Source organism: Dama dama, chromosome 15 (assembly GCF_033118175.1).
Source record: "Dama dama isolate Ldn47 chromosome 15, ASM3311817v1, whole genome shotgun sequence".
Lineage (NCBI taxonomy): Eukaryota > Metazoa > Chordata > Mammalia > Artiodactyla > Cervidae > Dama > Dama dama.
The window spans coordinates 47,530,158-47,556,914 of NC_083695.1; the positions used below are offsets into that span (position 1 = coordinate 47,530,158).

Sequence of the window (26,757 nt, forward strand, 5' to 3'; positions counted from 1 at the left end):
ATAATTAACATTAGTAAATGATATAGTAATGTAAAAATGGATGAGAGTATTTTCTAAATAAATTATTTCAAAACTCAGAGATCTGGAGAAAAGAAAATAAAGTCAATGATATAAAAAAGTGGGTTAAAGAGCAGAATTAACGTAGCAGAAAATTGAATTTGTAAGCTGGAAGATGTCAACAAAGAATTCTTCCAAAATATAGCCCCAAAGACAAGGAAACAGAACGTATTAAAGGAGCATAGTGAGACAGAGAGACATATCATATTACTCCAAATTCTGCCTAATTCAATTTGTAAAAGGAAAAAAAAAGAAAACAAAGCAGAGAAGTGAAGGGAGGAATAAATAACAGAGGACAAAATTTTCAGAAACGAAGACAAGAGTCCTCAAATCTAAATAGCCCACTAGGTGTTAGGTAGGTCAAATGTAATGAACAAACCACATGTACACACTGTGGTGATATTGCAGGAAAAAAGTTTCCTAAAGGCTAATAAAGCAAAACAAGAGAGAATGTAATTTCTCTATAAAGGAATAAGAACAGATTGGAGTTATAGTTCTTAAAAGCAAGAGAGGATTTCTGAAAGCAATAGAGCAATTTCTTCAAAATTGTTGCCATGTGATTTTTTAACTGGAATTCTATCCCAAGCAATATAAAAACAAATAAATACTAGGGAAAAATAGTTTCTTAAAGCCTTTTAAGAACTCTGGAAGTTTACCAGTGAGAGGCCTTACCAGAAAATTTGGAGACTCTATTCCAGCAAAATAAAGCAAAAATATTGATAATTAAACTTTAAGAAGACTTGGAATATAGGGAATAGTGGTCAGCCAAAACACAATTAATTCTAAACAAGTATTTATTTTTAAAATAAGTAATGACAATTAATACAAACTTGAATTTATAGTTCTAAATGATTTCAGGAGAGGTCAGATCATGGAAGAAGGGGAAAGCTTTATATTTAAGAACTTTTGACAACATTTTTTCCAGCTTTTGAACAAGGGGAACCACATTTTAATTTTGCACTTGGTGCCACAATCTATATAGCCACCTCTGTCATCCAAAGTGAATGCTTGAGATTTCTTTTGCTAAAGAAATGGGAACAAAGAGGTTCTGTATTTGAAGACATCAAGCTAACAAAATTGGGTGAGAAAAGGAAAATTAAATTAGTTGCTAACAGATTTAGAGACATCCTTCGACTTCCACTGTCAACATGGGAAATTGTAGGGTTTTTCATGGAACAACCGAACCACTCAGAGAAAAGGACTACATGTCCTGGCATTTCAGGGTCACTAGTATCATTGTCGGTCAGCCATCCCACCAACCTGCAGTGAAACTGTTCAATGTATAAGCTCTTCCATGCACAAATGGCCAGTTTCAAAACCTTGTCATCCCTCCAAAGATGACCCTCTATCCAGGGAATAATGCACTCCTTCCTATTTCCCTTTCTGACTTTTAATTTAGGAATCACACCTATTTGCATTTATAGAATTACTAACACATTGCGTCTTAGGTTCTATTTGTGTTCTTCACGTTTATCACAACATCCTGGACTTAAGACCTTTTTTCATGCCTGTCTCTGTACTAGGCTGGGAGCTCCCTGAGGACACAGCCATCTGTCTCTTGTTCACTGTTAGAGCCCAGAGTCCCCCCTTGGTGCTTTCCCCACATTGTAAACTGATTTGAGTGAACAAATGTGAAATAACTTAGTAACTGTATGTGAACAAAATGACAGCTTCTGATTACAGAATGGATAGAGAGCAGATTCCAAGGAGGCCCGGGATCATATGCAGTTGATTCTAAGACAGTGTGAATGATAAATATGCTACCTCGGTCACTACATTCCCATCAATATCCCGAGCCTGCTGAGGCAGATGTTGGGCAGGATGGAACAGTGTATGGTTTCCTAGCTGGAGTGGAGCAGAAGCAAGGCAGGAACATCTTCCTTTTCTCTTCTTCCCTCCTCAATTCCCCTATCAACCACAAAAAGAGCTTATGAAGTTCAACGTGATTCTTATTTTCCTTTGCCTTCCCAGACCCTTCCTTGGTCTCTGGTTTCAGGCCTGAGAATAAATCTCTTGGTCACCCTACTCAATCAGTTTCTCCCAGAGAAAGGACCCGGCTGTAAGGATGACAGGAACCAGACTTCAAATGGTTTTCCAGGAGCAGAGGGAAGCGAAACCTTTTCCTGCCGTTTCTTCAGCTAAGGAATTAAGGGAAGGATGTGGGTCACAGGGCTACAGCAGTGCAAGGAGGAATTCCAGCACTTTCTTGAGAACTCACGGGAAGATCTGTTTCCCTTCAGTAGAAGCTGCCCTTTGCTTTCCAGGCGGTGCCTGGCTCACCTCATCAGAGGCTCTGTGCTGGGAAACCAGTGCCCTGGCTGGCTTGGGTGGCTTCTACTAAGATATGCAGGAAGGAAATGAAGCCTTTTATTTCTATTATCCCTCCCTGGGCAATGGCAAGAAATTTTTGCCTTGAGAGCTTTTATTTTTGTAGGAGAATTGCCTTTTCCCTTTAGGAGAGATTCCTACCTCTCTAGCTGTTGCTCTAAGTAAGCATCTCCTTCCCAGTAACCTCAGTCTGAAGGTGTCCTGTGGCATGGGCATCCTGTTTGCCTGGTCATGATCAATGCAGAAATAAAGAGCATGACAGCTGATGAACACACTCCCTCATCAGCCTGCTTTCCACATTATAAAGTTTAAGGATAGCATCCTCCCACCCACATGGTGAAGAAGCATGGTTTCTAGAATTGAGGTACAGTATGTGTGGTACCTAGGATCAGCTGCGTAAAGTTTCAAAAAGAAATTCTGTGTCTTGCAACAGGGCAAGCAACTCAAATTTGGATTCAAGATAAAAACTGAAAATGGAGAAAAACCAGGGACGACCTACTGCTCAGTGGGCAGATGGTACCCTCCCCACAAACTTCAGCCATCATCTACCTCCAGTGGATGCTTCAGAGAGCCCTGCTTCTGCAGAGCATCTCTGTTACCATATCTCCATGAATTCAGAGCTAGAGGAAACCCGACTTCCTGGGCTTCCCTCACAAGTGTCATCACCAGTCAGGGGCTGAGTGGTTCCCTCCCTCTGGTTTCTCAAAGCAGTTTCTCTGGGGATCCTTTTCTTGCCACCTTGTATTTTTTTCTCCATGTTCTCTTTAGTGTGTGTGTTTGTTTCTTAGCCCTTTTAAGTTCTTTTACCTGCTTAAAACTTTAACATATTATTAATCTCCTTCCTGACAGACTCCGCATGGTACATTTTATTATATCTTGACTATGTCTAGACAAAGCTTAGCTCATGGGAGGCATGAAATACATATGCATAAATGAATGGGGACTTTCACATACCAGTATTATGTGTCCAACTCTATCTCTGACCATTCAAGGCCACTAAAAAGATTGCTGAAACTCCTTTTGTGAGGGGGAAATGACACCCATGTATTCAGGCTCTTGTGGGGTTCCTCACTGGAAAAAGCAAAGCCTGAGTCTTGGTTTAAAAATTAAAATTTTAAGGATTCTCAAAAGAACTGTGCTATAAAGCAATTCACCTTTCTACAAAATTACTCTGAGGTTATGCTGATCAACTTAGTGAGTTAGTACAGGTTTAGGAGAAAACATTTATTCTCAAGTTGGAGAAACAAGCTTTTGTTCACCTGGCTTGTTTTGCACTAATTTAAAGCAGTCAAATGGGTTACATTTATTTAAATTTAAGATGTCTTTCCCCATACATGGTAAATTATACTGAATAAAAATGATACTTGATTTTCAATGTCTTGAGCTTAGCTAAGAAATTGATATCTCTTTTCTTCAACATGTATTGAAAGGTAGAGAAAGTTGCCTTAGTGGACATTATTAACTGAGGGCTTCCCTGGTGGCTCAGATGGTAAAGAATCCTCCTGCAATGCAGGAGACCCAGGTTCCTTTCCTGGGTTGGGAAGATCCCCTGGAGAAAGGAATGGCTACCCACTCCAGTATTCTTGCCTGAAGAATGCCACGGACAGAGGAGCCTGGCGGGCTATAGTCCGTTGGGTGGTTGCAAAGAGTCAGACATGACTGAGTGACTAACACTTCATTTTCATGTGTATGTCAAAGCTTGGCTAAATGGTTGCATTGTAGATGAGCCGTACATGGTGGGTCTGTGGTGGCCTGGTGACATTCAGGGTGCTCCACCAGGTTTAATACACAGGATGTGTTTCCTGGTTTATGCTAACAGCTTGCCTTCTCTAAATATTTAACATAACCAATTCCAAATCTTCCAGCTCCTGGAGAAGGGTGATATCTTTTTTAATTTTCTCCAACTTATTGTTTTTCTAGTCATATTTCAGTTGCTGCTTATTCTTTCAAGGTTCAGTTGCTTTTGGGTCTCCTTTAGGATCTTGAATTTTTCGTCTGTCTCACGGTCTCCAGATGTAAGTGGAGACACAGTGTTCTGTGGGGGTGCTCTGGGGGGCAGGGGTAGGTGCCAAGTCTTGGTTCTAGTCACTTCCCGCTTTGTAGCTTTCTTAGCTCATATTTCCTTTGATTTTTAAAGACTGCTCTTGGTAATGGCTTATCATTTCCTGGTTGTGGTTTCTTATTCTGGAGTAGCTTCTTAGGCAGCTTGGAATTGACGATTAGTTTATTTCTTAAAGCTGAGAATCTATCAACCATTGCAAATTTCTGTTCCTAATTGGGTACTTCACTTAAAACTACTTGGGAAGCAGTTGTTTTCACTGGAAATAGTCCATCCGAAAATAGTTGCCAGGATAAGGCTGGCATAATACCAAAGTGTGTACCCATTATTAACATGCAAGCTGGGAGCATGCAGGCTGATAAAAATGTGTTTCCCATCTGGACACCAAGCAAAATATGCAGCATCAGAGGCTAGTGGCTTTGAAATAGGGTTGCATTTTAAAATATCTCATGACTGCCTTTGTCCCTCAGATTTCTAAATCTAACTAGCATTAATATATGGCCATGAGAACTGAGTAAGCTGCATTAGAACACCAGTTCCAAAGTCAAACACTGGATCACATTTCAAGTTGAAAACCGTCTCTTTGGCAGGCATAAATCTGTAAATAGTGTAAAACTCAGTTGACCTAGAATTCCAAATTACACCGTAACTGGGGCTATATGCTTTGGTAATTGAACAGATTACAACATTTTCTCTATTTGTTGTGAAGTAACACATCATTTGTTCTCAGGAAGTTCCTGTCTTAAAAATTGTTCTAGCCATCACAACACAGCAGTGACTTTTTTATTCCATAGCATCATAACCTTATCAACCTTATAGGAATGATTGTTGGCTAAACCTACATGAGGTACACCAAAGTTGGGGTATAGACAAAATTTAACAAACACACGTGCACCTTTACCCCCTGGAACATAGACAGTACCCTTATGTGACTGGAATCCAAGTGATGACACACAGGAATCATACAATTATTATGTGCAATAGGTGCTCAGTATACATTTGTTAAATGAATTGATTGCTGTCTCTCCCCCTTGCCCTCAGTTCCCAACATACTCAGAAAATAGCATTTGATTAAAGAATAATTAGATGAATGAATGATAAATACATATTTCTGTTGCTTATTCTGCTGCAAATGCCCTCCAAGCATGGCAAAGCAGCCCCTAGGCACGAGAACACCTCGCTCCCAATTGTCCTTCTGGTTTTATTCTTGTGGCATTGTTGTTTATAAGCAGATTTCCTTTGATCATTTCCAGGACAAGAATGAATCATGTGTAGGTGGAAGTCATCATAACTGTGTAACCTTGAAATATCTCCCAGCTCGGTTTTTTATAAAAAAAAAAAAAACTATTGCTCCCAACTTGAATCCTATTCACTAATCTTTCTTTTTTTTTGGTTGCCCTGTGAGGCTTGCAGAATCTTAGTTTCCTGACCAGGGATCAGAGCATGCTCTCTGCAGTGAGAGTGCAGAGTCCTAACCCATGGAGCACCAAGGAATTCCCTCAACTTGACTTTTTCTTTTCCTAGATGGGGGACCCTGAATGAAAGAAAGCTCTAATTTTCCTTGTCTGTGGTTTAGAGTAAAACCAAAGTCAATCCCTGACCTGGTCTTCCCTCTGACTAGGTCTCCTTCTCCTGTGCATTTTCTCCAGTTGGAGAACTCTGTGAATCAGTGGGTCTCAGGCCAGATCAGAGTCACCTGGAAGCTTGTAGAATGGTCATCTGGGGAAGACATGTGGCAGTAGGAACGGCCTGAAGATGAAGCAAGGGGACACATCACAACAGCCACCGAGACTTGCCTCCAGACTGGCCTTTTGTCTTCCTTTCCAGGGACCTTGGTCTCTAACTGTGGCCATCCTTGCCCTCCTTTGGAGAAGCTTCCTTCTAAGACTGGCTGTAAAGGGGCATGTGTCCCTCCTGAACTGACTCCCACCCCTCAGGTCCCAGAGATCAGGGTAAATGGGAATAAGCATGCTCCCCAACTTTCCAGAGCTTCCTCTCCCCAAGCTGGGTTGGACCCTTCCATGGAAGGAGCCGTCTGGGAGCTCCAGGAAGGGTGGATATTCACAATACAGTTGTTCTGTCCAATAACTGAAGCAAGGCTCCTACGTGTGAACCCACCCTCACATGCCTGTCCTCCCTTGCCTGGCTCTGAGGGGGACCCGCTCTCTCCACCAAGGGTCAGACTCCTGGTTTGTGTCCTGAAGTTTCACATGTTCATACTTTTGGCTCCTTTGGTTGCTGGTGAAAACTTGGCACACTTCATGTTTCTATTCTAATAACTTATTTGTTTTAAAATTTGGAATGTCTGAAAAATCAAGAGTGTTAAAGTCTGTGTGTGCGTGTGAGTGTGTTTGATGGAGCATATGGGAAAATCCCTTCCCCCTGGCTATTTATAACCCTTCCCAGGCATTGAAAGCACAATGGCCATAACTCTCATCCATTCAAAAAAAGTGCCGAGTGCAGCACTTTCTTATTTTATATACCTCCTTGCTCTTAAGTGCTCACTGTTTGGATTTCTGATCTGATAACTTTATTTAAAAATTGAGTTTTACTGATGAGTCCCAGCAATGAAATATGCAGTGTTGGGAATATAATTAATAATAATGTAATATCTTTGTATGATGACAGAGGTGATCAAAAGGTACAAACTTCTAGTTATAAGATAAATAAATACTAGGGATGTAATATACACTATGATTAACACAATTAATACTGCTTTATTTTTTTTTTGTGATATGTTTTATATGAAAGCTATTAGAGCATTTTGTAAGAGTGCTCATCTCAAGGAAAATATTGTTTTTTTTTTTTCTTTTCCTGTTCTTTTGTGTCTGTAAGAGATGAAGAATGTTTACTAAATGTGTTATGGTAATCATTTCATGAGATATGTAAGTCAAATCATTATGCTGTACACCTTAAACCTTTGTGGTGCTGTATGTTAATTATATCTCAAAGAAGAAAAATTTTTAAAAATATTTAAAAAATTGGGTTTTACTGGAACTTTGCATTCATTTGAACTCTTTCTTCTGGCCAAGGGCTTCATTTCTGTGGCTGCCCCTCTCACTCCATGAAGCTGGACTAGTATGGTGCCTGCTCCCAGTGATACTATAGGGTCTGGTTAGGGACTTCAACCATCACATGATAAGAAAACCCTAATACCACAGAAGAAATATCATGTGGATCTGGCAAAGTCCTGCACCTTCTGGCCCCTGGCTGTCCCTTTCACTTCCTCCCCTGCGACTTTGCAGAAACCTGGCACCTGGAAGGCATTCTGTAAATGCTTATTAAACAAATGTTCCCACTGTCCTCTGCTCTTTCCATTTATGTTCCTAAGATTCTCTGGCTACATCACGCCCTTCCCTGGGTCTGTCTTTGAACAAGTTCTTCTGTCTTCCCTTGATGATTTGAGAATCCAAATTTTCCCGTTTCACATTTTCAAGTTGGGCCCATGTGTTTATCTTTGAAGAGGAGAAATTAAGGAAATGTCTGCAAAGCAGTTGGAAGATGGAAAGTGATTCTGTAAATGGCCCTGAGACATCAAGGAAGTTTTGGATGATAGGAAGTTGACAGCATTGGAGCCAGCGATTTCCAGATTTTCAGGATCTCAGAGGGAAGGGATAGGCTGCTGCAGAGAGCCTGTAATCCACTCAACATGCAGAAAGCAGGGTCGGAGGGAAGGACTTTGGAGACCCTGCTAATGGCCTGCTGAGCTTCATCTTACTCAGCCTGTGTATGGATGAGAAAGATGTGCCTGCAAGCTCTGAACCCCTGTGAGCAGGGGCGCAGGGAATCTTGGCTGACTCTGGCCTACACCATAAACCAGGAAACACCAACCCGATGACTCAGCCCTGCAGTGAACTCCTAATTCACTTGGCAGATGAAGCAGGATGAGTTAATCTACATCTATGCAGAGGGAGGATGAGCAAAATCTACTAAGTGAAAAAAATGAGTCAAAAAATTATAAGTACATACAAATAGTGCATGCACACATACGCTTGGTATCCCTGGTGGCTCAGTGGTAAAGAATCCGCCTGCTAATGCAGGAGACTTGGGTTCAATCCCTGGGTTGGGAAGATCCCCTGGGAAGGAAATGGCACTCACGGTTCTCCAGTATTCTTACCTGGAGAAGTCCACGGGCTGAGAAGCCTGGCGGTGCTACAGTTCACAGGGTCACAAAAGAGTTGGATAATGACTTAGAGACTGAACAACAACAATACAAACACTCATACACATCCCTTGAAGAATAATCACCACCACACTAACACAGAATGCAGGGTTTTAGTAGGACATTTTCTTATAGGTGCTGTCTTTTTTCTTGTTCTGTGTGATGGTCGGTTCTTGATTACTGAGGGGCTGGCTGATTCTGATTGCCCTGGTGGGTTATGGTTCCAGGAGACTGATCTTCAGTCCTCTGCCAGCACATTCCTTGTCCTCATTTCACTTCCAGGTTGGTTTCATTTCTGCTCTGCTTCTAGTCTGCTCACTAAGTTGACTATGGTCTGGCAAAAGAATTAGTAGAGTCTTTGTTGGATATTTGCACTTCCTTGAGGTTCATCATGCTTAGTTGCTCAGTTGTGTCTGACTCTTTGCAACCCCATGGACTGTACTTTGCCAGGTTCCTCTATCCATGGGATTGGTTTGAGGTAAAAACATTTTATTGACAATTGATTTTTAAGTAAAGTATTAATTGTGTCAGTATAAGCCTCTGGGTTTTTTTTTTTTTCTCATTTCTTAAGGGCCTGTAGAAAGACAACTGGATTTTCTTTTAATGTTAAATAGGATGGATCTCAGCTACTTCATCTCTAACTTTTTTCTCTTGGCTTCTGTATAACCCCAGCCCGTTCTGTTCCAGGGCTGGGAAGGCAGTCTCACCTGCCTGGCTCTGGGCCACAGGGAATACCAGGCTCTGAGGATTCAACCAGAGGTCCCCAATTACCCCCAGGGAGACCAGCACCCAGCCAGCCCTTTGCCTGACTTGGCTGTAGCCTAGCCTGCCTTCAAGGTATTAGAGAGTGCAGCATGAATGCCCCAGTTGTGGGAAAACAAAATACATGTGTGTGTGATTAAAATTATACAAGAAAGTTTGATTCTAGAATATTAATGGTGAAGATCTTAGGATATTGGGAATTTGGGTGATACTCACTTCTTTATAGAAAACAGAACAAAATCACTTTCTTGTTGTCCATGTGTTCTATCAAATCTTTTTGGTCTTGTGATGCTACCCTAATTCTGCTTCTTCAATTGTTAAAAAAAAAAAGGCTTTTCTTGGTGAGCCCTTGTTTTCTGTACCTATTGGCATTTTCAGGTCGCTGTCTTCCCTAGCACCTAGTCTAGAATATATGAATTCAAAAGAAAATCCCAGGAACTCACCACCATATCATGGCTTCGGTTCTGAGGCCCCCGGTCAGTCTGCCTTTTCCTCTCTACTTTGCAGCAGGATGAATAGGAAATATATTTCCTCTATCATTGTGGAGGTTGTGGTCCTCCATAATTTTGCTTTTGATGTCAGTTTTTGTTATCTAGATGGTTTGATGCACAATTTTAACCCTATGCTACCAGAATATTTTTACATTTGGATAAGGAAATTCAGCCCATACACTCTGACTTCAAATGTAGATACTGAGCAATACATTTCTTCCATTTTGTTTACTACCTTTGTAATAAAAATCACTTGGTCTAGACTTTTTTTCTCCCTTAGTGTGTTGATCTAGTCAGGTACAATTTTATTTCTCTTCCCAGTGCTCTTGTTTGTCTAATGCGGATATTCTATTATGCATTACCATTGCACTCAAGTGGCTTCTCATTTTAAGGTTCTCACAGCTAATAAGTGCAGAGTTCTTTCCATTGGTCCTCTGAATATTTTGAGGTCCTGGGGCAGATTTCATCTGGGAACACAGAAGCTGTATTTTCCCAATCGGTTCCTTGGAGCAGGCTCCATTCTTACGCCTCTCTGAAAGGACACTGGAAAGCTAGGTTGTAGAGGCCAGACACCGAGGAGGTGGCCATGTTGACTCCAGGGCTATCTGAATACAGCACTCTTCTCTGGGTAGGACCATAATTCCTATCATTTAAGGGAAAGGCAACACTAAAACGTCACACCATCATCATTTGCTTTTGCTTCCTATTAAATGAATAGCCCAACAGAAGCCTGCAGGGTCCACTTGGGACAGGGAACAGAATTTCAAAGAAGGTCCCCCTGCTTCAAGCTGGTTCTTTTTAAAAAGTGACATGAGGGCATGACCTAGAATCTCAAAGAATCTCAAATGTCTGTCTTTGGGGGACTGGCCTTCTTTATCCATCATAGTGGTTTGGGGGATAGAGATGGAGTGTCTAGGCCAGAGCCACCTGGGCTGATAGAATTTTGGGTTAATTGTTTCCACCTGGTACTTGTCTGTCATTCTTGTTGTCTTCTAAAGGGCCCCGGTATTTAGGCCACAGTTTGGTGAAGAAGAGCAAAGAGTTGTGGCACTTATTTATTTTCTTCTGAAGCAGCATGACCTCCCAAAAGGCTATGCCTTTTGAGTTCATTATTCACTCAAGTTAGGTCAAGATTTTATAGAGGGTTGAATATTAGCTGGGCATGTAGCTTCTTTTACTCTGAACACTTGCTTAAGCCTTCTGTGCCCCAGTGTCCCACTTGATAAGTTGGTGTCAGCAATCCAAGATTAGAAAATCATATAGAACAGTATTCTAGCCTCAACAAAGGGTTCTTGATATCAGTCTTGCTGGTCTGACATGGTGATCATTTCTCTGTTGTATGCTAATACCAAGAGAATGCTATCAAAACATGCTTTCATGCAACAAATCTGCTTGGAGTCCATTTTCCAAATAGAAATATCTCACTTACACATATTGAACTCAGTTCCTGAAGAATTTTAGAATCTCTCACTGTTTTATGGTATTTGCCCTCTAATTTCACAGTAGGAAAATCTCAGACCCAGGGCATAGCTATAACTGGCCTGGGGTCTCCTGGCCCCCAGCCTAGAGTGCTTTTATGCACAGCCAGGAAGTCACTAGCCTTTTGGTGCCACCTGGCTGATCACAGAGCTGTGAGTGGGACACTCATATGAAAGGATAGAAATAAGGCAAGTTTCACATGAGAAAAATGCCATTTTCCCTGATTCTTCTCTGAACTGTCTCATATTATGATTTGTCCTTGACCAGAACTTTATCCTTTGAACCATTTTATGTGTCCTCATTTCAGTGGTTAAGCACACTGTGTGGAAAATTAACTTATTTTTTATTAATTCTTGCCACCTCTTCCTTCCACCTGTCCCCGCCCTCCTCCCCACATATGTATATATAGTCTAGTTCAGAAAAACTGCAGTGAACCACACAGACCAAACTCCTCTCCTCATGAAGCCTTGTATTCTCATTTGGGGACACATAGTACAAAGGACTAAATGGGGGAAAATATAAAGTCATGAAATTCAAGGCAAAACTGGCCAAAGACAAATAAACCGGGAGTGCTGTCTTAGGCACAAAGGGCCAAGGTGCCATATCCCATTGGCCAGAATTTCAACCTGTTGGTCCAATCAGACTGCAGAGGAGATCTGGAAACCCACATTTTCCTGATGCTCAGAGAGAGGAAATGTTGTGGAGAACCTGTGACATGATTCTGTATGAACAGCTTAGTAAAACATTGCAAGTGCAGATGAGGGAGACCCATGCTGCTCTCTTAGAAAAGTATGTTCCCCAGGGGCTTCCCTGGTGGTCCAGTGGTTAAGGATCCACTTGCCAATGCAGGGGACACAGGTTCTATCCCTGATCTGGGATGATCTCCCATGCCGCAGAGCAACTAAGCCCTTGCGCCACCGCTACTGAGCCAGTGCTCCAGAGCCAGGTAGCCACAACTTCTGAGCCCACGTGCTGCAATGACTGAAGCTTGCATGCCTAGAGCCCGTGCTCCACAAGAGAAGCCACCGCCATGAGATGCCTGTGCACCACACGAAGAGTAGCCTCTGCTTGCTGCCGCTAGAAAAAGCCCATGCACAGCAACCAAGACCCCTCACAGCCAAAAATAAACAAACAAATAATTAAAGAGAAAACCCAGTATGCTCTCCAGGCTTTTCTGTCCCCTCATCAGTAACGGCGGATGGCAGATGGCAAATGAAAGCAGCATGGATCTAAGAGTCTCTGCTTGGGGGAAAGCTGCCTGGAGATGTTCAACATATATTAGACTTTAAGTAAGAAATAAAGTTCAGTTGTGTCGAGATGGTGAAATTTCAACCTTTACTTAGTGTATACTTTGCACAGCTTAGTGTATACTAGTGTATCACCACAGTTTGTTCATAGCTGAGTTTGTTTTAAATTTCTTTATTTGAAAATAAAGCTTCAGTGGACATGTTAAAGCATGTATCTTTGTTTGCATCTCTAAGATCCTTGAATATATTCTGATTTTTGGAAAATAAATAAATCTCCCCCACCCCTGCCACACACACAGTAGTGTAAGAGAGTATTTATTAGAACATGGCCTTATGAAAACTGTCATTATCAGTTAAAACCTTGTTAATTTTATAGACTGGAAATAGCACCTCATTGTTTTAAATTGCATGGTTTTGATTTCTGCTATGGTGGAGAGCTGAACTGATTCTTTCCTAAGGCTGTCTCTGGGAGAGAGGGTGGGTACCACTGGATGGGTGGAGGTGCTGGGCAAGAGCATCCATTCTCCTCTCTGGCGTTCTTGCATCTTCAGTATCCATGAACTGGGAAATTTTTAGTTGAATTCTGCCCACAAGAAGCAGTGCCTTTGGATCTGTCTTACAATTATAGGCAGACCTCATTTTATTGTGCTTTTCTTTATTGTGTTTCATACATTGTTCCTGTTTTTAAAGACCTGCAAGGTACTTCCTTGGCCATCTGGTGGTTAAAACTCTGAGCTCCCAATGCAGGGGGCACGGGTTCAGTCCCTGGTGGGGGAAATAAGATCTTGCATGTAGCATGGCATGACCAAAAAAAAAAAAAAAAATTTAATTAATAAAAACAAAAAAATAAAAACCTGCAAGATTTAGCCTTCCATCCTGCCTGCATGCCCCCAGGTTCAATATCCCCAACCAAACCAAACAGCTATTTTTCTTTTTTTTTTTTTTTTGTTTTAAATTGAAGGTTTGTGACAACCCTACATCAGGCAAGTCTATCAGCACTGTTTTTTCCAACAGCATTTACTCACTTCATGTCGCTGTGTCCCATTTTGGTATTTCTCACATTATTGCAAACTTTTTCATTATTATACTTGTGATGGTGATCTGTGATCTTTGATGTTACTATTGTAAAAAGATTATGACTTACCAAGGACTCAGATGGTTGTTAACATTTTTAGCAATAAAATATATTTTAGTGGAGATATGTACACTTTTTAAAAAACATGATCCTGTATTGCACATTTAATAGACTACAGTATAGTATAAACATAACTTTATGGTACTGAGGGACCAAAAAATTCTTGGGACTTATTTTAGGTTTGCTGTGTTGTTTGCTTTGTTGTTGTTTCTGGAAATGAACCTGCAACATCTTCACGGTTTGCCTGAGATGATGTTGTCAGTAGCCTGGATGAGCACTGCTTTGTCTGGATGAAAATGAAGGTACCGATTCTTCCCATTTTATGTCTATTTAAAAGAAAGAGAAGCTCTCTTGGCTTTCCAGGGAAAAGCCCTTAGCGATTCAGAAAAAGCTTAATGGGTTCCCACTGAAATAACAAGGAACTCACAAGCTATTGCATGAGGTGGACAGACGCACACATCACCACACACCCCACAATGTGCTGCAAGAGTCACCCATGAGGCTGCAGGAACATAGAAACCAAGGGACCTTTCCTGGGGGCCTGGGACATTCCAGCCGAATCTCGGGAGTGATGTTTCAGGTGATATCCGAGCTTGATCTCTGCTCTGGGTCCCAGGCTGGGCCTTGTCTCCCCTGATAGTCCCCACAGCAACCCCTCTAATGGAGTGTACAAGCCAGGTTTTCCTGTGCTGAAAGGTGATCAAATCAGACAAATTGTAAATCTACAGCTGTTGTTTTGTCAGCATGTATATTTTTATAGAAAGGAGCAAATCTCTGCTGGGCTGGTCGGATAATCATCTCTGCTTTTCCTTACTTGTTCAGAACTGTGAAAGAACGCCCTTGGCAAGGACCTGGTTTTAATCACTTTTGGTTAACACAGAAGCTTTTGAAGGAGAAGGTGCTTTTTGTAAACTGTGGCAGGGTCCCAAGGCATTAACATTTCAGACCTCTTCCCAGTATGAGAAATGTCTAGAGCAGGGCCAAGGTATCAAGCCTGTGGAGACAGTCCCCTGCACAAGGAGTTACTTTAATGCCTCTGACTCATTCCTCAAAGACATGCGTTTTTTATTGTTTTTTTTTTTTTTTTCATTCTTGAAAAATTACAGGCCACGCAAAGCTAGAGACTTCTGGGTCCAGGGAATGTGTCAGCTTGCTTTCATTTAGTACAAAAGGAAGGCTTTTAAGAGAGATTTAGAGAAGCCAGAGGCCTTCTTGGGAATGGTCCCAAAGATGATGAAGAGGCTGGAAAGATGGAGCTTAGAAAAAAAACAGGAGAGTTTTTGGTGACTTCACTGGGGACAGTGGGAAAAGTTACTTTCCCTCAAGAAAACTGAGAATTAAAACACAAATTGTGTTCCCCTGCCCAGAGATTTCATTAAGAGGTGCCTGGTTTGTTTGGGGATATAGTGACCTGGGGCATTCAGGCAGGATGTAAAGCTGAATCTTGCAGGTCTTTATTTTTAAACTTTTATTTGTTTATTTATTTTTTGGCCATGCCATGCCACATGCAGGAACTTAGTTCCCTGACCAGGGATTGAACCTGTGTCCTCTGCACTCTGAGCTCAGAATCTTAACTCCCAGATGGTCAGGGAAGTCCCTTTCAGGTTGTCAAAGCTAAGAACAACACGCATCCTTTGACCTGGTTTAAATATTAACTACTTCACAGGCAATGTGGGTTGCTGGTACCTGACTTCTGGGGATGGGAGTCTGAGGATTATAGGAGGCATAAGAATGAGATAGCAAAAGCTTGTGATATCTTGCTTTCAGAATCTCTCACTTGGAGCATTAATCTCAGATTGCAAAGGACATGAGTGAATACTGAGTGAAATAGATTCATGGAACCTGGCCGTGGCTGAGAAAGTCATGGTGGATAAATTCTGTCCATTCCTTCTTAGGTCACTACCAGGACCATACTGACTGATGGAGCTGCCAACTCTCTCACTTCAGGGGAAGGCATTCCTCTTGGAAAATGCAGCCATTGCTGGGAGTTCATCTTTGACTTGGGCTTCCTAGAGCTCCCAAGTTTATGACGCTCATCAGGTATGGGGTCTTGAAGAGGAATCTTGGCTCTCTGATTTGTCTTACATCAATGGATTTTGCTGGGCCTGGGAGATTCTGCAGCATCCAGCCTGCTCAGGATGGTTCAGGAATGCCATTTCACATTTCCACAGAGCAGAAAGCTTCCCTTTAAAACAGAACATATTAGAAGTTACCCCACTGGTAAGAAGTAGGAGAAAATAAAAGGAGGAGTCCATGAAAGTCACTGAGAACCTAAGGATGTCTGTGTTCCCTGTAGCATATACTTCTTCCCAGGATCATTTGGTCTCAAAGTATTATTTGCAGAAGAAGAGCTAAGAGGGAAAGAGAAGGCCCCTGCCCACTACCCACATCCCTGGATGTGGTTCTGAGATGATGCTTCTTATTTGGTCATATTTATCATCTCAAAATTTGGAAAATCAAAGATACCCGAAATGAGACAAATTCTGCTTCACATTCAAATACGTAATTCTCCTTCACTTGTGGGCCGGCATCTGTGTTCAGTGGAAAAGTCCAGCCAGCAAATGTTCAGGCCACAGCCTGGTGGGAGGAGCTAAGTGTTCTCCGAGATTACGGCCTGTGACAATAAGAGCTTGAGACCAACAGCTGGTGTATCAAGTTTGACTCATGGACACTTGGAGATCCCGGCACACTGGACGCCCATTTCCCCTGGGCCTCCTGTGGGTCTGGCAGCCACTGCCCATACGGGAACCACGTTTGTGCTTCTGTTTACTTCTGTCCGCTTCTGGCATCTCTGCATGTGCTCTGAGCCTGGGCCTGTGGGCTGCCTGTTTATGCTCTTGAACAACTTGAGTTTCCACTCTCAATGGTAATGTTTAAAATTTTATTTCATATACTTTACTTTACTAAAGTAATATAACCACATAATAAAGTGTTTTGGAAAATAGAGGCAAGATGAAATTATTCAAAATCTCATTACTATAAACACTGTTGTCATTTCTTCCGAGAATATTTCTTATCATAGTTGATCTTATGTCTGACAATTAGCTTTATGACTTTGATTTTACTTAATACCAAATTATATTTTTCACCTTGCAGTATAACTTTGTTGATCAATACTTGGTTACTCCCTAATATTTCATATGTTGCTGTTGTTGTTTAGCTGCTAAGTTATGTCTGACTCTTTTGCAATCCCATGGACTGTAGCCCTCTAGGCTCCTCTGTTCATGGGAATCCCCAGGCAAGAATAGTGAAGTGGGTTGCTATTCTCTTCCCCAGGGGAACTTTCTGACCCAGGGATCGAATCTTTGTCTCCTGCTTGGCAAGTGGATTCTTCACCGCTGAGCTACCATGGAAACCGAATATTTCATATGGCATATGTCATTATTAGCCTTTTCATCATGTAACAAGAAATACTGCTATGATAAGCTACATGTGAATTTTTTTTCATATTTATGTTAGATATTAAGGCCAGTACAAATCTTTGCATTTAATTTAATACATTTTGCAAATTTATTTTGGAAAACATCATACTGATTACAATACTACCAGAAAATATTAGTTCACAAAGCTCAGAGCCAGTTTGGGGTTCATTTATGTACTAATTAATTTATTAGGCTAATTTGGGACTTCCTTGGTGGCTCAGATGGTAAAGAATCTGCCTGCCTTGCCGGAGACCCAGGTTTGATTCCTGGATTGGGAAGATCCCCTGGAGAAGGAAATGTCAACCCATTCCAGTATTCTCACCTGGGAAATTCCATGAACAGAGGAGCCTGACAGTGTACATACAGTCCAGGGGGTTGAAAAGAGTCAGACACAACTGAGTGATTAATACTTTCGGTCTAATTTAACCAGAAAAAAATGGCACATTTGGGGTCTGTAACATTTGAAAACCCCTTCAAACATGACATCTTGAAGGTCGGAAACAAAATCAGATGGTTTGCCCTCTAGGCCCTGGTCTAGGCATTTACCTTCATCATTGCTGTGCTGAGCTGTGTCTTGTGTTGTGGGAAGAGTGTTTGCCATTGACCAGCAGTGAACCCTCCAGTACATTTTCACTCTGCCTCTTCAGCTGTTGGTCCACATTTCCACCCATCTTTGCATATCTGTCATGCTTCAGGAAGGGTCAAATGTTGTCATATAGCATAACAAAACACCACACATTCCAAATAAGTGTGATAATGAAACAAGGAAAAAATAGGCAGGTGGGTGTTCCATAGACCTCTAGGGAGGGTCACAGAGCTGGTGTCAAGTCCCCTAGTGGCCAAGAGATGAGGTGATCACAAACAGTTATTAATGTAAGAGCTGCAGTGTCTGTAAGGCAAAGCCATGGCATCCGCTCATGAAGCACAATGATGCTGGGAACAAATCAGGAGTGACATTCTCCTGGGACCAGCGATGAGGCTGCTTCACACAGTGTGCCCTCAGAGGACGTTTCCTGCAGGGCCCCGGCTGTGCGTGATGGCCCAGCCCAAAGCACAGGTCACTAACCCAGTGTCTCCCAGGGCTTTGTGCAGAGGAGGACATACTAGGGGCCCAGGTGGGACCAGGTGGGTGATATCAGCTGGTTTGCCTCAATACAGTAATGAGTCTTTGGGGGTATTTGGAGAAATGGATGAGCAAGAGTCTCTAAATTCTCCATAAACTTTGCTTTCCTTAGCCATGTTTTGAAGGCAGTGAGGCTGTAACAGTGGGGTTTGACAAGCACCCACGTGGCAAACCTCTTTAGTCAGTGGTAAATGCTTAAAGAACCAAGCAGCCCCTCCATATGACCACAATTGCAGGTCTTCTTGTCAGTGTCAAGAAATAAGGGATGGTCCTTATATGGAAGACACCTGTCTGCTCAAAGGTGAGTCAAGGCAGAAAACACAGGTAGGGCCAAGTTTCTTCTCAAAGAAGGTGACAAGAAATGGGCACAAGAACACAGGTGGACGAGTCAGCCCACATCAGTGGTTTTCATCCTGTTGGTCCCCGGAGCAGAAGCATCAGGAACTTGTTAGAAATGCAGGTTCTCAAGCTCACCCTAGACCTGCTGGGTCAGAAACTCTGCAGGCAGGGCCAACTCCCTCCTCTTTAACAAAAGCTTTGTGATTCTGATGTTTGCCAAATTTGGGAACCACCAGCCAAGGTTCTGAGGGAGAATCAATTAACTTGGCACCTGGTGAGTTGGTGGAGAGAGCAGAGCAGAGTTGAAAGTACAATGAACGAGAGACCTGCTGTCTGGGTTCCATCCCTCAACGGGATTTTGTGGTGTAGCCCTGAGTGAGTTGGATTCTGTTGGCTTATATGAATATGGGTCTATCGATCTCCGTTTTCCTACTCCACTGTGTTTTTATGAGAAATCAGAAAGCCCTTTGGAGACTATGAGATGCTATCTAAATATAATTTATGTCTAAATTATGTGTTTAAAACTACTAAGAATCAAGGCAACAGAAATCAACAATGTACTAGTAGGCACTCGATTAATATTTATCAAGAGAATGAGTAGATGAAGTGTATCAATAAATCAATAGAGTGTGAGGAGCTGGATGCAACTGTATAGCTCAAGAGTTCCTTTTGCTGTTGCAGGTAGGTAGGTGACACTTGGTGATGGTTGTGTCTGGAGAGGCAGTGGGCAAATCAGGTGATGAGAGGAGGCCTGTGCCTTGCAGAGGTGGGTGGGTGGTGCCGCCCTTCGTGGAGAAAGAGAACATTGATTAGCAGGGTGGGGGATGTTGCCTTCTTTTTTTTTTTAAAGGGGGGATGCCTCCTTGCTCTTTTTTTTTTTTTTTTAATTGTTTTTAATTTTGGGCTGTGCTGGGTCTTCATCGCTGCACATGGCTTTTTCTAGTTGCAGCAAGAAGCTGCTGCTCATTGCGGAGCACAGGCTCTAGGCATCAGCTTCAGTAGTTGCGACTTGAGGGCTCTAGAGTGCTAGCTTAGTAGTTGTGGTGCACGGACTTAGTTGCACTGCCACATGTGGAATCTTCCTGGACCAGGGATTGAACCCATGTCGCCTGCATTGGCAAGCAACTTCCCAAACACTGGGCCACAGGGAAGTCTGGATGTCGCCTTTAATCTTGGAAGTGCTGATTTGATAGTTCCTGGGTCACCTAGGAAGAAGCGTCAAGTTGGTTATGCAATATCCACACCCAGAGCTCAGAGAAGGGGCCTGGCTGGAGGTACACATGTGTGCGTCACCTGATTGCGGGTGGGAAGTGACGCTAAGGACCTGGGTGGCATCACTCGGGACAAGACCATGGAGTGAGAAGAGAAGTCATCAAGGGCTGCTCCTGAGCAGCGCTGCATTGAATGTGGGCACAGGAGGCTGACTGCACAGAAGGAAAAAAAAATGGCAAAGCTAAGTTCATCTAATCCTTGCCAGCAACACTTTGAACAGGCAAGTTGTCTTTGGGTTAAACCAAAATTGGGCCAGAGGACTGAGAAATTGTTCAAGGCCTCACAGGCATGACGCAGTGCTGGCATGATTGAGACACAAGTTCCTCCAACTCCTAAGCCTGTGCTTGTGAATAACACGCAATGTTAAGGATGTTTAGGGACCAGCCATGGGCATGGGGACCTGCACATGGGAGCACCATCTCAGAAAAAGATGCTCTGGCCAAGGTTTTCATCTGATCCCCAGATGAACTAGTGAGGGCTTTCTCTAAACAACAAGCATCACCAAAATAATACATTATGAGTATTTATGGACATACAACAGAGGATGGATCCAGAGAAGCCCTGTGTGTGAGTGTGTGTGTGTGTGCACGTGTGTGTGTATTGCGAAGGTGTTAGGTAAGAAGGTAGAACTAAGTCCTACGTAAGAAAACTGTAATAAGACTGGATGATACGGGAATTAGAGAACTGGATGAAAACATGGTGCTAGATGAAGGAGGCTCAGGGCTGAGGCCGTGGACAAAGAAATAGCTTCTGAGACTCCCTTTCATGAGACACTGACCATGAACTGGGTGACCCCTCTGGAATGGCATGGGTGGTATAGAACTTCTGATAATCTGAGGCAGTGATCATCACACTAAGGATGTCAACAAGTCTTTTACATTTTTTTTAAAAGTGACATTTTGAATAAGAATTTCAAGGAGAGTATGAGCCCATGGCTGGAGGTGAAGAGGGCAATTTTGACAGATGACATTAATTTGCCAACAAAGGTCTGTCTGGTCAAGGCTATGGTTTTTCCAGTGCTCATGTATGGATGTGAGAGTTGGACTGTGAAGAAGACTGAGCACTGAAAAACTGATGCTTTTGAACTATGATATTGGAGAAGACTCTTGAGAGTCCCTTGGACTGCAAGGAGATCCAACCAGTCCATCCTGAAGGAAATCAGTCCTGGGTGTTCATTGGAAGGACTGATGCTGAAGCTGAAACTCCAGTACTTTGGCCACCTCATGTGAAGAGTTGACTTATTGGAAAAGACCCTGATGCTGGGAGGGATTGGGGGCAGGAGGAGAAGGGGACGACAGAGGATGAGATGGTTGGATGGCATCACCAACTCAATGGACATGGGTTTGAGTAAACTGCGGGAGTTTGTGATGGACAGGGAGGCCTGGCGTGCTGCGATACATGGGGTCGCAAAGAGTCAGACACGACTGAGCAACTGAACTGAATTGAACTGAACTGAGGCAGAAAGCAGGACTCCTCACATGTAATGCTTCTCTTTCTTTGTCAAGAGACATTAGACTGGATGAATGAATATTAAGCTGAAGCTGGTGGAACTTTTATAATAGGGCTCAGAGTGCTCTGTGTGCATGCTGGTCACAAGGCTCAGAAGGACACTTTCTTGGATCTTCAAGGACTGGACTTCAGGAACTGGACTGGAACTGCCCAGTTCACTAAGTCACCCTCTTCCTGTGCTCTGGACATAGAGGAAGGCAGGAGCATGGCTGGAGCCAGAAAGAGCACTGTGTTCTTTGTCATCTGTACCAAGGCATGATCGAAGCTATATTTCACATCGAATCACTCTGGCACTGCAAACATCAAGGGCTTTTGCAAAGTATTGGATAACCAGTAATTACAGCCAAGTGTTGACTTTTCTCTAAACAGTTCTTCCACTGTGAAAAGATCCAGGTGCCCAAGGCTATTTTTTTTCTGTACACAATTATGCAGTTCCAGAAGTCTCTTAATTTGACTAGTTTGTATTTTCTTAAAGTAGAATGAACCTGCTCAGTCTTACTTGTATTCTCCCTTTGGTCTTAAAGCTTTTCATCAGCTCACTGGAAAGGATAGTTCTCCCATTGGGCTAATCTTAACATAGGCTAGTTAGATGCCCATCTCTCAGCTAGACATCTAACTAGCTGAAATCCTCTCTGGTTTCTTTAGTGCTAGAAATTTGCTCATCTTTTTTGCTGATTCAATCATAGATGTTCATAGGGTAGATTGGCTGTTGAGCTCCATTAAGTATGTTGTGCTTAAGACCCCCAGAGTAGAAGGTGTAGTGGTTTTTAAACCCAGGACCCTGAGTCTCAGCTTTGTCCTTAATTTCCCCTGGAGCCTCACTTATCTTACCTGGATGATGGATTGCTGAGACGGTGGTCCCAGGGCTGTTGTTAGAATAATATGTAAGGCTTAAGAGAATACACGGGTTACCATTATAAAATAAATAAGTCATGGGAATGTCCTGTCCAGTATGGTGACCACAGTGAATAATACTGTGTTGTATATTTGAAAGTTGCTAAAAGAGTCGGTCTTAAAAGTTCTTATCACAAGAAAAAAATTTGTAATAGTGTGTGGTGACGGATGTTAACTAGATTTGCTGTGTTGATCATTCCCCAATACAAACAAATATTGAATCATTATGTCGTGCACCTGAAACTAATATAATATGTCAATTACACCTCAGTAAAATATAAAAAAATAGAATTCATGGAGAATTTTCAAAGACTAAATCTCTGGACAAAGTGAGGTGTTTAAGTTACTATCGTATTTTTTTTTGTCTGAATAAAAAATTAATACCTGAGAGAGAAATATGTCTGTGAAAAGCCCTAGAAAGTGGAAGTAGAATAATAATAATGTTCTCTGCAAGAGCCAAAAGGAAGTCATACACTGAGTCTCAACAAGATAGGGCAGGCTGATGAAGATATAATGGATCTTTGCTCTCAGATGGACTCAGACCTACTATGTGAGGTAAGATGGGGCTTCCCTGGTAGCTCAGCTGGTAAAGAATCCTCCTGCAAAGCAGGAGACCCTGATTTGATTCTTGGGTCCAGAAGGTCCCCTGGAGAAGGGATAGGCTACCCACTCCAGTATTCTTGGGCTTCCCTGGTGGCTCAGACAGTAATTTGCCTGCAACGGGGGAAAACCTGGGTTCGACCCCTGGGTCAGGAAGATCCCCTGGAGGAGGGCAAGGCAAGCCACTCTTGTATTCTTGCCTGGAGAATCCCAAGGACGGAGGAGCCTGGCAGGCTGCAGTCCACGGAGTGGCAAAGAGTCGGACACAGCTGAACAACTAAGCACAGCCCGCTGCAGAGGTGAGATGATTATTATCTGCTGGTTAGAACAGAAAAAGAAATGGCACTTGTTTGTTAAACAAATCTTCAAAAGAAAATATGAGAAGGAGATTCTGGAGACGAACAGGTTATGAAAGTTGGACTTCAATTGTTTTCTGCCTGCTCCGTAGCAACTTCCAGCTGAGAGAAAGGAACTCGGCATCAGAAAAGCCACATTTACAAATGTCACAATTTTCCTAAGGTCTTGGCTCCCTCCAAGGACATTCTTTCTAATGCTCCCAGAAACCAAATCAGTGGTTTCACAAGGACAGTTACAAATTTCATCTGTCACGGAGAGTTAGAGTCAAGCAATTTATTGCATCCAATTCAAAGGTTGTGAAGGAATCCTTCAGATTTGGGTGCCTTCCACAATCTTTTAGGTAAGTTGAACACATCCTTTGGTTCTAAGGAAAATAGCTTGTAAAATGTTTGGGAGCTCTTGGGACATCAAACAGCTCTTAGAGGAGTGCATTTTAACGGTTTACTTGTAAAAGAATCAGTAAAAGAAGCATAAACATATGGTTTGAATTCCTCTGAATAATACGAGGTATTTTTGTAGGCATCTTTTTTTTTCCTGAGGGTCTCACATCTTTGTGTGCTTATCCTAAAAATACTCAAAATAACCCTTAGATATACTGACAAGAGGAGAGGACAGCAGTCCTGTAACACTGGCTTCTTGTTGGACCTGATGCCCGGGTTCTAGCAGACCCTGGGTTCATCAAGAGATGTCAGGGAGGAAAGGGATGAGAACATCGGTGGAGTCACGTGTAATTAGGGTACAGTGGTAGCTAGCCCAGGAGTTCAGGTTTAAAAGCTTACAAACTCCAAGTCGATGACATTAAGGCTTGAACTGGGTCCTTACAATTTAAAATGGAGGGTTGATTTGGGTGAGCAACTTGAAACTTTTAGAGCTCTTGCTTGCCCTGGGGACTTCCCAGGTGGCGCTAGTGGTAAAGAACACACCCGTCAATGCAGGGGCGTAAGAGACATGGGTTCAATCCATGGATCTGGATGATCCCTTGGAGGAAGGCATGGCAACTGACTCAGTATTCTCGTCTGGAGAATCCCATGGACAGAGGAGCCTGGCAGGCTATGTGTTGCAAACAGTTGGACACGACTTGCCCTAGGGCATTCAAATTAAATGAAAACAATAAGCTCATCACAAAAAAGAGGCCTGTGGGGGAGCACCTGCCACCAGACTCACCCCCTGTTTCTGCCTGACTTCCTTGGCCGTGGATTAGAACATGAGAGAGAGCGAGAGAGACTTCCTCCAATGTTGAATGGGTAGAAAGGAGTGGCACCTAATACAAGTCCTGGGCCCTTTCCATTAATTTGCATCTGAGTACAGGGGCTGGAAAAAGACTGTAGGACATGAGTGAAGATAGACCTGGGTCAAGTTCATATATGGGCCTATGACATCACTTCATCTGTGTGCGATTTCTCAAGTGTGAGACAGAGGCAACAATGACTACCTCATTGAGTTGTGAGGATGCACTATTAAGACTACATTAATTATTATAATGAGTGAGTTTTCCTCTCTTAGATAATAATTAAACAAGTAGTTATTGGGTGTGTATTTTGGTTTGCCCTGGGGACATGGTGGTGAGTCGTTGCAGACATGGTTTCTCCCCTGTTGCAACTTGGAATCCAGTGGGAGAAACTGACATCACTGAAATAACCACATAATCAGAGATAATAGTGTACCAGGTCAGGGAGAGACTGAGTCTGTGTGTGGGCTTCCCAGAGGGCACTAGTGGTAAAGAACCCGCATACCAATGCAGGAGATGTAAAAAGACTCAGGTTCGTTCTCTGGGTCAAGAAGATTCCTTGAAGGAGGAAATGGCAACCCATTCCAGCATTCTTGCCTGGAGAATTCCATGGACAGAGGAGCATGATGGGCAACAGTCTACAGGGTCGCAAGCAGTTGGACACAATGGAAGTGACTGAGAACTCACACATGTGGACAATCAGAGGATCAAGGCCCATGGAGAACTGAGGAGCAAAGAAGAGTGAATTTAGACATGGAGGAGCCAAGGGAACCAAAGATGTGAGGGCAGCCTCACTAGTTTCTGATCCCATGGTGTTGACCCAGGAGCATCTACAGGGTGCTTTGGGCTGCCCTGGCCCTGTTCTCAGTTCCTTGGTCCAGTGTTTCCACTAACCATTCACTGCTATGGTCACTTATGTTTCATCCCAATTCCATGGGACTTCTGAGGACTCAGTTCAGATCAGATCCCCACTCTCTGGCTTCACTGTGAATATTTGTCCAGATTTCACATTTCTCTGCCTTGCTGCATCTGTTGCTGCAGAGTCCTGGCCAGAGCTGTGTTTGTCTTGGTCCTTACTGCTAAGACCACACCCAGGTGTCATCTGGGGCTCTGTCCCCTCCCTTCTCTTCACCAGGGAATGATACCCAGCACTCTGATACTTGTTTGGGCAAAATCTTTGTTTGCATGCAACAGAAACTGACTCTGGCTGATTACTTTAAGAAAAGGGATTTGTGGAGAGGCTGCTGGATAATTCGAAGCACCACTAGGAAGACCATGAAACAGTGGTTAGACATTGATCAGGCACCAGGGAAGCTAGGCGCCAGGCAGCACATTATCCAAAATCAACACTCAGGGTTGGTTTGGTGTAACTTCTGTGGCCATACCTGCCCCACCTTAGGGCCCCACCTGCCCTGCAGCCTCAGCAACACTGGCCATGCTCAAAGGGGCTGAACTCCACTGCTGTTGCCCAGAGGAACTCAGCCTTGTTGGCACTGGGGAAAATTGCGAAAAGGATGACTTGCTTGCCAAGCCCATGGGAAAGTATCAGAGGTTTATGCTTTCAGAATAGGAAGCAGATGCTGTTGACTGTGGAGAAGGCAATGGCAACCCACTCCAGTACTCTTGCCTGGAAAATCCCATGGATGGAGGAGCCTGGTAGGCTGCAGTCCATGGGGTCGTGAAGAGTCGGACCCAACTGAGCAACTTCACTTCCACTTTTCACTTTCATGCGTTGGAGAAGGAAATGGCAACCCACTCCAGTGTTCTTGCCTGGAGAATCCCAGGGATGGTGGAGCCTGGTGGGCTGCCGTCTATGGGGCTGCACAGAGTTGGACATGACTGAAGCTGAAGCAGCAGCTGTTGACTGACTGAGTCTTAGTTCCAAAAACACAGAGATAAGACAACTAAAGGCCTCTTTCTGAATCAATTCTGAGTTGTCCTAAAATGGACAGGGCTTAGAGATTGACTCAGTGATGAAGAATGAACTGGGGTGGAGGAGGGTGGGGGTAGGGAGGAGAATGATGCCTGTCTTTTGGCTAAGATCCTGGGTTGATGATGGTGGTGTTTACTCAGATGGACATACAAAAGAAGACCAGGTTCAAGGCAGTCATGGATCTGAGATACCAGTAGGATATTAAGTAGATTATTGAATTTGTATCATACTTGGTACATAGTATAATAGATTCTCAATAAATACTTGCCAAATGAATATAATGACCTGAAGGTTGTTTGGAAGATGGAGACTACAGTTAATGAATAGCCATGTGTTTATGCAGGCTAGAGACAAAAGATG

At 43.0% G+C, this 26,757-nt stretch overlaps 1 long non-coding RNA gene across 5 annotated transcripts in view; it reads left to right on the forward strand.

Annotated features, from left to right (window-relative positions):
- LOC133070190 (uncharacterized) overlaps positions 1-26,757 on the forward strand; it is a 142,412-nt gene that overhangs the window by 110,600 nt on the left and 5,055 nt on the right. For 4 of the 5 annotated variants that reach the window (XR_009696096.1, XR_009696097.1, XR_009696095.1 and 1 more), the window contains one exon: positions 15,616-16,648. This is a non-coding gene — a long non-coding RNA (uncharacterized LOC133070190). Of the gene's footprint in view, positions 1-15,615; positions 16,649-26,757 lie in introns of those variants that run through there. The other variant, XR_009696098.1, reaches the window with a different exon arrangement.